A 12,377-nucleotide genomic window follows, 5' to 3' on the forward strand; every position below is an offset into this window, starting at 1 on the left:
AAATGATCAAAACGATCATAATAAAGAGGCAAGTGATCTAGAAGATCACATGGGATAACACTTCATAAAATCTCAGGAGAGGTTCGGGTACCCGAAAATATGAATGAAAAGATCTCTATGTTATGTCTTTATATGCCAATCTCTGAAGGATTTAAATTACTTAAAGCATATAAAATTCTTGGTCATGAAATACTACATCCTAAGTGTAATTTGTACACATTATGTATCTTGCTATAACTATAAGCATGATAATGTGATAGCGAGAATACATCTATGGAGATATTGAAAATGTCATTCCACGACATTATATGAAGACATTATATATCTATCAAGAATGATGATTTTATGGTGCAACATATCATTCATGTTAATATGGCTGATTTGTTTATCAAATCTTTACCAACGATCTTTTGAAGATAGTTCACAAGATTGGAATGTGAAGGCTCAAAGATGTGAATTGATTATCTCATCAGGGAGAGTTAATATGCATTGTACTCTTTTTTCCTTATAAGGCTTTGTCCCACTGAATTTTTCTTGCAAGGTTTTTAACGAGGTAACCAAAAAGCGTATTGTCAGATATGTGTACTTTTTTTCCTTCACTAGAATTTTTTTCACTTGGTTTTATTTTAATTAACGTTTTAACGAGGCACATTATCTATTGAATAGACATTCAAAGGGGGAGTGTTATAAATAGAATTGTATTTAAAGTGAATGTCTATATTTTAGAGAGATTTTAGGACTTGTTACTTGGTGGCTAAGTCACTTTTTTTCCTACAAATAGAGGGATTCTATTGTAATTCATCACAAATCAATAAGAATTCTCTCTATCTACTTTTCTCTTAATACTCTTCTTCTTCTTTTATTATTTTATAATAATTTTGTTTTATTTGGTGGGCGCCAATTGTATCCTTTGTGCCTTTTTCAGCTGAGATTTCACATTGCGCCTAAAATATTCTATTTTGGGCCTGGAGTCTTTAATTATTGGACCCGAGTACATGTTGGACCGAAGCAGTCTTGATTATATTGGAAATCTCCTTTGTAAATAATTGAGAAACTTACGCAAATATTCCAAATAAGTCTCAACTTACCAACCTCTAACCATTAGTCATAGACTTACAAAAATTAGCCAAGCACGTATAAATTGAAAAACCAAATAAATAAGGTTCTTTCTCTCAAAGAATCATATACAAAAATCAGCTTTTATATTTTTAAGCGTGAATAACAACATTAGATACAAGACGGAAAGTAAATTTCATGGATAAGGTAGCAAATAAAGTGATGAAATACAAAAAAAAAATATTCCAACAATCTAAGCAAAAAAGGAACTTTTTCTATGGGTATAGTTGTAATTTATTAAAAACATATAGATGAGTCAATATACAAAATTTGTGGAAGATTGGAGGTGATTTGGATTGGTTTTGTATCAAAATTCGTTATTAAATCGTGTTCATAAAATTCTTCTGCGATATATGTATCACACATATATCTCACACACAGGTATATATGGATACACAATTGATACAAATATGATACATATGTGATACACAAATGATACATCATATGGTACACATATCATTTTTTTCATGTTCAGTTTTTACTTTGAATTTTCAATTCAAACCACCTCAAAACTTCATCAAATCATCCCAAAATTGAGATTCAAGCTCCTTAAGATGTACCCAATCTATTCCAATAATACCACTCAAAAGAATGCAAAACTTTGACCTTTTTTTTGCTACAAATAACTAATTGGTTAATATTAGTAATATTTGGCTAATATTAGTAATATTTTATAAATTGTCCAATTTTTGTGATGAGCTACTTATAAATAGACATGGTTGGCAGTTTCCCTAAATATTAAGGCTTCTGAAAAAAATTAGACAAAGACTTCGTCTCTTCCTCTTCTATACTTTATAACAACAACAACAACATACCCAGTATATTCTCACAAGTAGGGTCTGGAGAGGGTAGTATGTACGTAGATCTTACCCCTGCTTAATAAAGGTAGAGAGATTATTTCCAATAAACCCTCGGCTCAGAAAGGGTCAGAAGAAGAAGGTAAAGAATAAGAAAAAGGAGAAGAACAAAGAGGAAGGCGGAGAAAAGGAAAGAGAAGGAAGAGAGAAGAAAAAAGGGAGAAAAAAATAAGTAATACCAAGTAGTATGAAGATCTAAGAGTATGAAGGAACATGAGTGCTACTAAAACTACATGTAAGAAAATGAGAAACGTTTAAATACCTACTAACTTTCTATCCTAATCATCGAGTATGAAGATCCTGCTATCAAGGGTCATGTCCTCAGTAAGCTGAAGCGGCGCCATGTCCTACCTAATAATCTCTCCCCAGTACTTCTTTAGCCTGCCTCGACCTCTTCTCAAACCCGCCATGGCCAAACTCTCACACCTCCTAGCGGGAGCATCACTACTTCTCCTCATAATGTATTCGAACCATCTCATCCTTGACTCCCGCATCTTGTCCTCCATGGAGGCCACTCCCACTTTGTCCCGAATGGCTTCATTCCTAATCTTATCTCTCCTAATACACCCACACATCCATCTCAACATCCTCATTTCTGCTACTTTCATCTCCTGCATATGGGAGTTCTTGACAGGCCAACACTTAGCCTCATACAACATAGTTGGTCTAACCATCACTCTGTAAAATTTACCTTTAAGTCTTGGTGACACATTCTTATCACATAAAATACCAGATGCGAGCCTTCATTTCATCCATCCCGCCCCAATGCGATATGCTACATATTCCTCAACCTCCCCTTTACCTTGGATAATAGACCCGAGATACTTGAAACTACCTCTCTTAGGGATAACTTGAGCATCAAGTTATACATAACCACATTTGTTTCATGAGTTCCGTCACTGAATTTGCACTCCAAATATTCAATTTTGGTCCTGCTCAACTTAAAATCTTTTAGACTCCAAGGTCTGTCTCCAAACCTCCAACATTGTGTTACCCCTCTTTGCGTTCGCCTCTTCTATACTTTATCTTCATCTTTATTGTTTCGGATAACAGATAAACTTTGTTCACCAACAATTAGACTTTGCTCGCACATATCAAGGAAACTTGTTTGATAGAAGGTGATCATTTCGTTGGTGCCGATCACGGTGCTAGTGATTTTGAATCGTAATACTGTGTACAATGAACAAGTGCATAATCTGTACTTCTTTACGCTAGCGAATGTATGGCCTAGATAATACTAGAACATACAATATGTAAGTTGTTGTGGTGTAGTGGTTATCACGTTAGTCTTACACACTAAAGGTCCCCAGTTCGATCCTGGGCAGTAACATTTGTTCTTGTTTTTTATAATTGCTTTATCACCTGATATATATTCTCTCTTTAGCTACACTACTTTTGTGTCTTGCTTTGGAGTAAAGTGACCTATAGTTGGTTCCTATTAAAAGATCATATTAGATCACTAGACATTCATGATCAATACTGCATTTGTTATAAGCTACTTATGTTTGAACATTTTTCGTACCCTCCTTAAGCCTACTTCTGTTTAGAAATTTTAAGACATAAGAGAAGATCGCAAAACATGTTTCAATATTATTTTATTGTGTCAGAATCTTGATAAAATTAAATCTACGAAATATTGTTTGATTAGATCACTATACATTCATGATCAGTACTGCATTTGTTATAAGCTACTTATGTTTGAACATTTTTCGTACCCTCCTTAAGACTACTTCTGTTTAGAAATTTTAAGACATAAGAGAAGATCGCAAAACATGTTTCAATATTGTTTTATTGTGTCAGAATCTTGATAAAATTAAATCTACGAAATATTGTTTGATTAGAACACTATATATTCATGATCAGTACTGCATTTGTTATAAGCTACTTATGTTTGAACATTTTTCGTACCCTCCTTAAGCCTACTTCTGTTTAGAAATTTTAAGACATAAGAGAAGATCGCAAAACATGTTTCAATATTGTTTTATTGTGTCAGAATCTTGATAAAATTAAATCTACGAAATATTGTTTGATTACTAATTTTCTCAGTGGGTACACTTATATAAGATGACATATGATTGGCACGCATACTGAAAAGGAAATAAAGCATTACTACTATATATAAATGGCTGAGGGACGAACGCTGCAGTAAAAGTTGTACAAAAAGCATATGAAAATTGTACTGTCAAGGTATTCTTGAAATTGTGTATATATTGAGGGGTAAAATAATAAGTTTCTCTCTCTATAGAAACATGCACCGCGCAACTGTAAAAACACGTGTACTGTTGTCCTCTCCACAAAACACGTGTACTGTAAAAACTTAGATACGGAAGCTTATTTTCTCTCACTAACCGGCGAGGATTTGGAATTTACTACTCGGTGGTGTTCTTCCATGTCTCAGTCCTGTTAATCTCTCCGATTCCCTGAAATTCAGGCTAACTCTAATGAGTGGTTGTCTTTGCCCATTTCTATTGGTATAAGCACAATGTGGTGGGTACATATGAGTTCCAATTCTTCTGATATAATTTCTTGCTGGAAGTTTTCATGGATGGTAATTATGAACCATAGCATAGCATACATCAAGCTACCAACGACATAAGAGTAAGGAATACGAGACATTTCCTTTTTCTCTTCATCAGTAGATGGACTCCGACTAATACTCAATTTGAAGTGTTTAGCAAGAGGAGTACTAACCACTTTTGCATCTGTCATATTGAACCTCTTGAGTACCTTCTCAATGTATTGCTTTTGGGACAAATATAACTCCTTTCTATTTCTGTGTCGGTGGATTTAAATGCCCAAGATTTTCTTTGTTGGCCCCAGGTCATTCATCGCAAACGATTTGCTCAACTGCTTCTTAAGGACTGCAATTTTGGATTGATTCTTGCCAACAATAAGCATGTCATCCACATAAAGCAATAAAATAATAAAATCATCATCAGAGAACTTTTGGAAGAATACACAGTGGTCTGAAGAAGTTTTCTTGTACCCTTGTTCTTCTATGACAGATTCAAACTTCAAATACCATTGCCTTGGAGCTTGTTTCAATCCGTACAAGCTCTTTTTCAATTTGCAGATATAATTTTCTTTTCCCTTAGTTACAAAACCCTCAAGTTTCTCCATATAAATCTCCTCATCTAAATCACCATAAAGAAAAGCAGTCTTGACATCCATCTTCTCAACCTCTAAATCTAGACTTGCGGCTAAGCCTAGAACCACACGAATAGAAGACATCTTCACAATAGGGGAAAATTTCATCAAAGTCAACTCCCTTCTTCTGGCCAAAACCTTTAACAACTAACCTCGCCTTGTATCTACGCGCAGAGTTATGGTTATCTTGCTTTATTCTGAATATCCATTTGTTAGATAAAGCTCTCTTACCTTTCGGCAATTTCACTAACTCATATGTACCATTCTCATGGAGTGACTTCATCTCATCTTCCATGGCTTCAATCCACTGATCTTTGTGAGTATCTTGCATGGCTTCATCATAATTCTCAAGTTCTCCCATGTTAGTCAAAAGTACATACTCATCAGAAGGATATCGCATAGATTTTTGCTTCTCCCTTGTAGATCTTCTAAGAGAGGTTTCAGGAGCATTCAAAGTAGTTACCTGTGCAGGAATTGGTTGCTAATCAACCACAACTTCATCAACTAGAGAATCCATAACATCTACACCATAATGATCATTTTGATCTTGATCACTATCTCCTTCATTGTCTTGGGTTCCTCCATATACAATAGGTGTCTTAGCAATAGAAACTGGATCAATATCAACTAACCTCTCATTACTCTGAGAATCTATCTTCTCAGCTTTGTCAATATCTTCAATAGTCTGGTCTTCAAATAATATTGCATCATGACTTCTAATAAGTTTATTGTCAACTGGATCATAAAAATGATACCCAAACTCATCTTGACCATAACCGATAAAGATGCACTGCTTAGTTTTGACATCCAGTTTCGATCTCTCATTTTTAGGAATATGCACACAAGCTTTACACCCAAAAACTCTCAAGTGATCATAAGAAACATCTTTGGAAAACCAAACTCTGTCTGGGACATCACCATCCAAAGCAACAACAGGAGACAAATTGATAACATAAGCAGCAGTGTTAAGTGATTCCACCCAAAATATATTTGGAAGTTTAGCCTTTGAAAGCAAGCATCTAACTCTCTTAACTTGAGTTCTATTCATCCTCTCTACCAAACCATTCAATTGAGGCGTCTTGGGCAGAGTTTTATGATGACGAATTCCTTGTTCCTTGCAATAGTTATCAAAGGGACCACAATATTCACCACCATTATTAGTGCGAATACATTTTAATTTCTTCCCCGTCTGTCTCTCAGCTAAGGCCTGAAATTCCTTAAACACGCCAAGTGCATGATATTTAGATTTCAAAGGATACACCCAGAGCTTACGAGAATGATCATCAATGAAGGTCACAAAGTAAAGTGCACCACCTTTTGACTTTACTTTAAAAGAACCACACAAATCAGAGTGTACTAGCTCCAATAAATCGGGCTTTCTTGGAGGATGGCTATGAAAGGAAACTCTTTTCTGTTTGCCAGTTAAACAATGTATACACCTTTTTAGCTTTGCTTGTTTCACTCCAAAAAGCAGACTTTTCTTAACCAAACACATAATCCCCTCTCACTCATATGACTCAATCTTCGATGCCACAATTCTGATAAAGTATCACTTTTCACCAGATTCTGGAGCTACCTCACATGCCACACCAAGAAAAGATTTTTTCTCATCTTATACTCCTATTGATTCTGGAGTGTTAAAGATGGGAAATGCCAGTGAAGTTAAGGTGTTTGGTATTGGCACAGTTTGTTTGAAAACTAATAACGGTTCAATGTTAGTTATTCAAGATGTCAAGCATGCTCCAGACTTTCCTTTCAATTTGATCTTCGCAGGAAGATTAGACGATGAAGGTGTTAGGTGTTAGGTGTTTGTCCAGATTTTCTTACTATAATTAGTTTTCCTATCTCATAAATGAAAGGACAACATATTTACCATAATTGAATTTTTCTTTTCCTAGAAGGAAAATATAATTAATCCATATTTGGCTAGTCCCTTTTCTTGTAGGAAAAGGTTTTGAGTTCTATAAATTGAAGATTCGTCCTTCTCATTCAGTAGCATCCATAATGTAGCCATATGGGGTTTGAGAGTCATGTTTAGGGGGAGAACTTTACGGGACAAGTGTTAGTGTGCCACTTGTATTTGCCTCTTCGTGAGGTTGTTCTCTCGATACTTTGTACTCTCTTTTATTATAATGAATTGCTCATCTCCGTCATGGATGGAGGTCAGTTGACCGAACCACGTTATATGTTTGCGTCTCTTTTGGTATATTTCTCTTTTGTTGTTGGATTTATCATCATTGAAGGTTTGCTTTGCTAGCTTCCGCATGATACCTGATTTTTCTGGTCCTAACGAGTGGTATCAGAGCGAGGTTCAAGACAGGTTCATCTTGGCGGGTTCAGTTCTAGTCGCAACATATTTGGTGATAATCGTGATTTTTGTTTGAGAAATTTGACCAGTATGCTACGCCTGTTGAGACAAATTTTGTGGTGGAGATTTGGAGATGCGACATGTTGAAGGCTATGTGAAGAAGGTGGATCAAGTTTATTCTGTCAGAAAATTCAGGCCAGGGGGGAGAATTGTTAGGTGTTTGTCCAAATTTTCTTACAATAATTAGTTTTCCTATCTCATAAATGCCAACATATTTACCATAATTGGGTTTTTCTTTTCCTAGAAGGAAAATATAATTCTTCCATATTTGGCTAGTCCCTTTTCTTGTAGGAAAAGGTTTTGAGTTCTATAAATTGAAGATCCGTCCTTCTCATTCAGTAGCATCCACAATGTAGCCATATGGAGTTTGAGAGTCATGTTTAGGGGGAGAACTTTACGAGATAAGTGTTAGTGTGTCACTTGTGTTTGCCTCTTCGAGAGGTTGTTCTCTCGATATTTTATTGTGTGCGATGAAATCCAGGGGACCGATTTCCCCTTGACATAATGCTTCGAAGAGTGACCCCAGAAACACCGGATCTCGGGTCAGTTGCTTCCTCGAAACCTGTCAATGCCCTACTAAGAATAACATCGGTTGAAGCCCCAATGAACGCAGGAATCCTCCCGAGGAATGCACCCGGGGTCGATCAAATCTACTCAAATGGCTCGACGTCAGCCCACATGCGACGTAAGGCTAACAGGCTGTCACATCTCATTCTCTTTTGTCATACTACACATCTTGTACATAGTTTGGGAGTCCCCTTCCTATAAAAGGGGGGTCACCAACATCTTGTAGAGTAGCTCCAATCATCCTACTCAAGGGCAATAATATCTTCTCTCTTCCTCTCTTATCTAATTTGCTTATTCCCCTTGGCTCAAAGCCATTTATCTTCGGTCATTCTTCTTGTTTATCACTTGGTACTAGCTCGAGGCCATCTCTGTATTCATCTCCTCTTAACTTGTTCTTCATTATATAACTTAATATCGGCCGAAAGAGCTTTGTCTAATTATATCTTTAACTGTTATCCCATCCCCGGCTATCCTCGATAGTTCGAGATCGATACTAACGCCGACCCCGAAGTCCCATCGACCATCTCTGCATCCGGGCAACAACACCTACCTTCGGTTTGGTTACTACCTCTTTTTACCCCGCATTTCATCGTTAAACTTAGCATTCTTAGCATTAACTGCTTTAACAACTAGCTCGAGAAAAGATCACGTATTTTTAGAATCCCATTTACAAATTTAATTGTTGTTACCATTTTCACGGTAAATAGTTTGGCGCCCACCGTGGGGCTAAAAATAATAGTGATTATTTTCTTGCTGGTTTTCATTACACAAATACACATCAGCTTTCACACTTTTTCTTGTCCAAGATCCTTTGACTTCAGGCGAAAATGTTCGGCTCGGTAAACGGAGTTGAGAATGACAACCTCGAAAATCACGGGGAAAATGGCGTGGTTGTCCTGGCCACTGGAGCACCTCCGCGGAATCTTGATATTGCTCCCGGATCAATCCTAGCGGACGCAGATTCGCAGGACACACAACAAGTCGACGAAACTTCTCACACCGATAGGAGAGTATGGCACAACAACCAACAGGAAGCTCAAAAAACCTAGGCCCGGGAAGAACAGGAAGTTAGTCTTCATGTTATTTTTGAAATGTTGCAGGCACAACAACTGGCCATTTCTCAGCTGCAAAGCAATCCAAGAACCCCCAGCACAGCGGCGCCAGAGACGGCTCCCCCCGCTGAGCGAGCACTCGAAAGGTCAAGCAACAACGGGTTAGTGGCTGACCCCGCCATTGTAAAAATGCTCGAGGACCTCACCAAAAGGATCGAATCAGGTGAGAGAATGATTGCAGCCAACAACAAAAAAGTCGAGACCTACAACTCTAGGGTCGATCAGATCCCAGGTGCGCCCCCGGTACTCAAAGGTTTGGATTCAAAGAAGTTCATTCAGAGGCCGTTCCCCGAGGAAGCAGCCCCGAAGCCTATCCTGAAAAAATTCAGAATGTCGGAACTCCCCAAGTACAACAGCACCTCCGACCCTAACAAACATGTCACTGCTTACACCTGCGCAGTAAAAAGGAACGACATAAAAAATGACGAGATTGAGTCTGTATTGCTGAAAAAATTCGGAGAAACGCTTTCAAGGGGGGCCATGATGTGGTACCATAACTTGGCTCTCAACCCCATAGATTCGTTCGCCATGCTAGTAGACTCCTTCGTAAAAGCACATGCCAGAGCCATCAAGGTAGCAACGAGGAATTCCGACATTTTCAAAATCAAGCAGAGAGAGAACGAGATGTTGCGAGAATTCGTATCCTGCTTCGAGATATAACGGATGGAGCTGCCACCAGTCTCCGACGACTGGGCGATGCAGGCCTTCACCCAAGGCCTGAACGAACGAAGCTCGATGGCTTCAAAATAGTTGAAGCAGAATCTAATCGAATATTCGGCGGTGACCTGGTCGGACGTTCACAATCAATACCAGTCATAGATCAGGGCCGAGGATGACCAACTGGGAGCCCCTTCGGGTTCAGTATACCCAAACAGACTCCTATCAAAAGAGTCGAAACCAAGCAAAGAAAGGTACCAACCGTACCATGAAGACAGAAGGAACTCCCCGAGGCGCAACCTACCTCGCAACGATCGGATGATAGATCGAGGACAGGATCCTCGGGGGCTCGTCAACAGAACCAAGTTCGATCGGAACATGGTGCTGACAAACGCGCCCCACTTATCGGAATACAACTTCAGCATCGACATATCAGACATCATGTTCGCTATCGGCAAAATCAGGGACGCCAAGTGGCCCAAACCAATATAGTCGGACCCTTTACAGAGAAATTACAACTTAGTGTGTTAGTTCCACAATACACACGGTCACAGGACCGTGGATTTCCATCAACTACGAGAAGAAGTGGCCCGACTACTCAACAAAGGTCACCTTCGGGAATTCCTTAGCGATCGGGCCAAAAATCGGTTTCGAGACAGCAAGGCAACCAAGAAGAATGAGGCAAACGAACCGCAACATGTCATCCACATGATCATGGGGGCGTCGATGCCCCGCAGGAACCGGTGATGAGGAGAACAAAAATATCCATCACCAGGGAAAAACGGACTCGGGGATATATCCCCGAAGACGCCCTCACTTTCAGCGAAGAAGATACCAAGGCCCTGTCTCAACCCGACAATGATGCCCTGGTAATCTCCATTTTTGTAAATTCTTTTCAGATAAAACGTGTACTCGTGGATCGTTCCCGCCACTCGGGTCCTCAATGGGTTCAACATGGCGAGCGAAACAATGAAAGGAGAAATCGTCCTTCCAATTACCGTGGCCGGCACAACCCAAGACACCAAATTCCATGTCATCGAGGGAGATATGAGGTATAACGCCTTGTTTGGGTGACCGTGGATACACTGCATGAGAGCAGTGCCATCCACCCTCCACCAGATGATAGAATTTCCGATGAAAGACGGGGTCAAAACCATCTATGGGGAACAACACGCGGCAAGGGAAATGTTTGCAATACACGACGTGTTATCAGTGCCCATACCCCCGCTCCCGAATAAGCCAGTGGGCGAATCAAGTATCAACCCCGATCGGGTTTGACAAAATGAAGTAGAGATCTGCATCACATGTCCGCCCTCGGGCAGTCATAATAAGCCAATCTCAAGGCGCCACCAGCATATCTCATTTCAAGGTACAACCATTCCTTTTGTTTCATTTCGAATTAAGAACTAACCCTCATGTAGGCACTAGACCGGAGATACCAGAACGCTAACACTATCAGGAGGCCTCGAGACCCCCAAAAGCGCGCCCCTTGCACTCTTTTCCTTCGACCGAGTTTTTTCCCAAAAAAGAAGGGTTTTTAACGGCAAGGTTTTTAATGAGGCAACATCTGCGAAGCTGCCTAAAGGGGAAACTCCACGAATTGCTCGAAGCCACCCTAACGACCAACTATCAAACGGCAGGGGGCATTCCCTCTGGAAGCCACCCAATTCGAAGGAGGTAGGGAAATGCGAAGCAAAAGTTCCTATAGGGAGATGATGTATCGGGCCAAACGGTCGATGTAATCAGACCCTGCCAAAGCGGGAGCATGTACTATTATATTGGGCAATCAAAAAATACCCCTTTTTCCATGAAAAAAGAGAAAGGCTCCTTCTTAGACTATGGCAACGTGAAAATTATTGGAGCAACCAAACTCGACCTAAAAATAGATCGACTCAGCACAACAACACGTGTATTGCGTCAATGGATCAGAGAATATCTTCCAAACATCTCATTCTCCAAAAGGGAAAATCACAGTATAATATCGACAGAAGCCTCTCCGCCAAATATGTCCCGAGATACTCGGAGACTTAAACGATTCAGCACCCATACGATCCCAGGGTCGGAACCCCGGGCTCACAAAGCCCTCACAATGCAACTCCGAGTTCGCTAGAAGCGGTCTTCAAGCTTAAACAAGCTCGATGACTCGAAAACTATCGCCAATCGCCGTACACTGGAAATCCGAAACTGTAAGACCCTAGCGGGCAAACTAGGCATAACCAGATCTATTTTACATAACACAAACTGTAAGACCTCAATAGGCATGATAAACTATAAGACCTCAATGGGCATGGCAAACTATAAGACCTCAACAGGCATGAAAATCCCGAAGTTTAGGCTATACACCTCATTTGTAAGAATCCCTAAAGGGCATACCCTCGGTGTAGATGCCTAAACTATCACTTGGGATCAAAAATGGATACGGCCAAACGCACATGACTACAATCAAAACGACTGATACATCCAAAATAACACGACTCGGGGACGCCCGGCTGTCGCTAAAAATTGCAGGCCACTACTTCGAATATACTTCGGAAATAACTGGTTAAAACAGGC

General features: G+C 39.6%; 1 non-coding gene across 1 annotated transcript; it reads left to right on the plus strand.

Moving 5' to 3' along the window:
- The first annotated feature begins 3,230 nt into the window (after positions 1-3,230).
- TRNAV-UAC (transfer RNA valine (anticodon UAC)) lies at positions 3,231-3,303 on the plus strand. Its single transcript has one exon. It is a non-coding gene; the product is annotated as a tRNA-Val (tRNA).
- Positions 3,304-12,377: the final 9,074 nt, after the last annotated feature.

Source organism: Nicotiana tabacum, chromosome 1, assembly GCF_000715075.1.
Source record: "Nicotiana tabacum cultivar K326 chromosome 1, ASM71507v2, whole genome shotgun sequence".
Lineage (NCBI taxonomy): Eukaryota > Viridiplantae > Streptophyta > Magnoliopsida > Solanales > Solanaceae > Nicotiana > Nicotiana tabacum.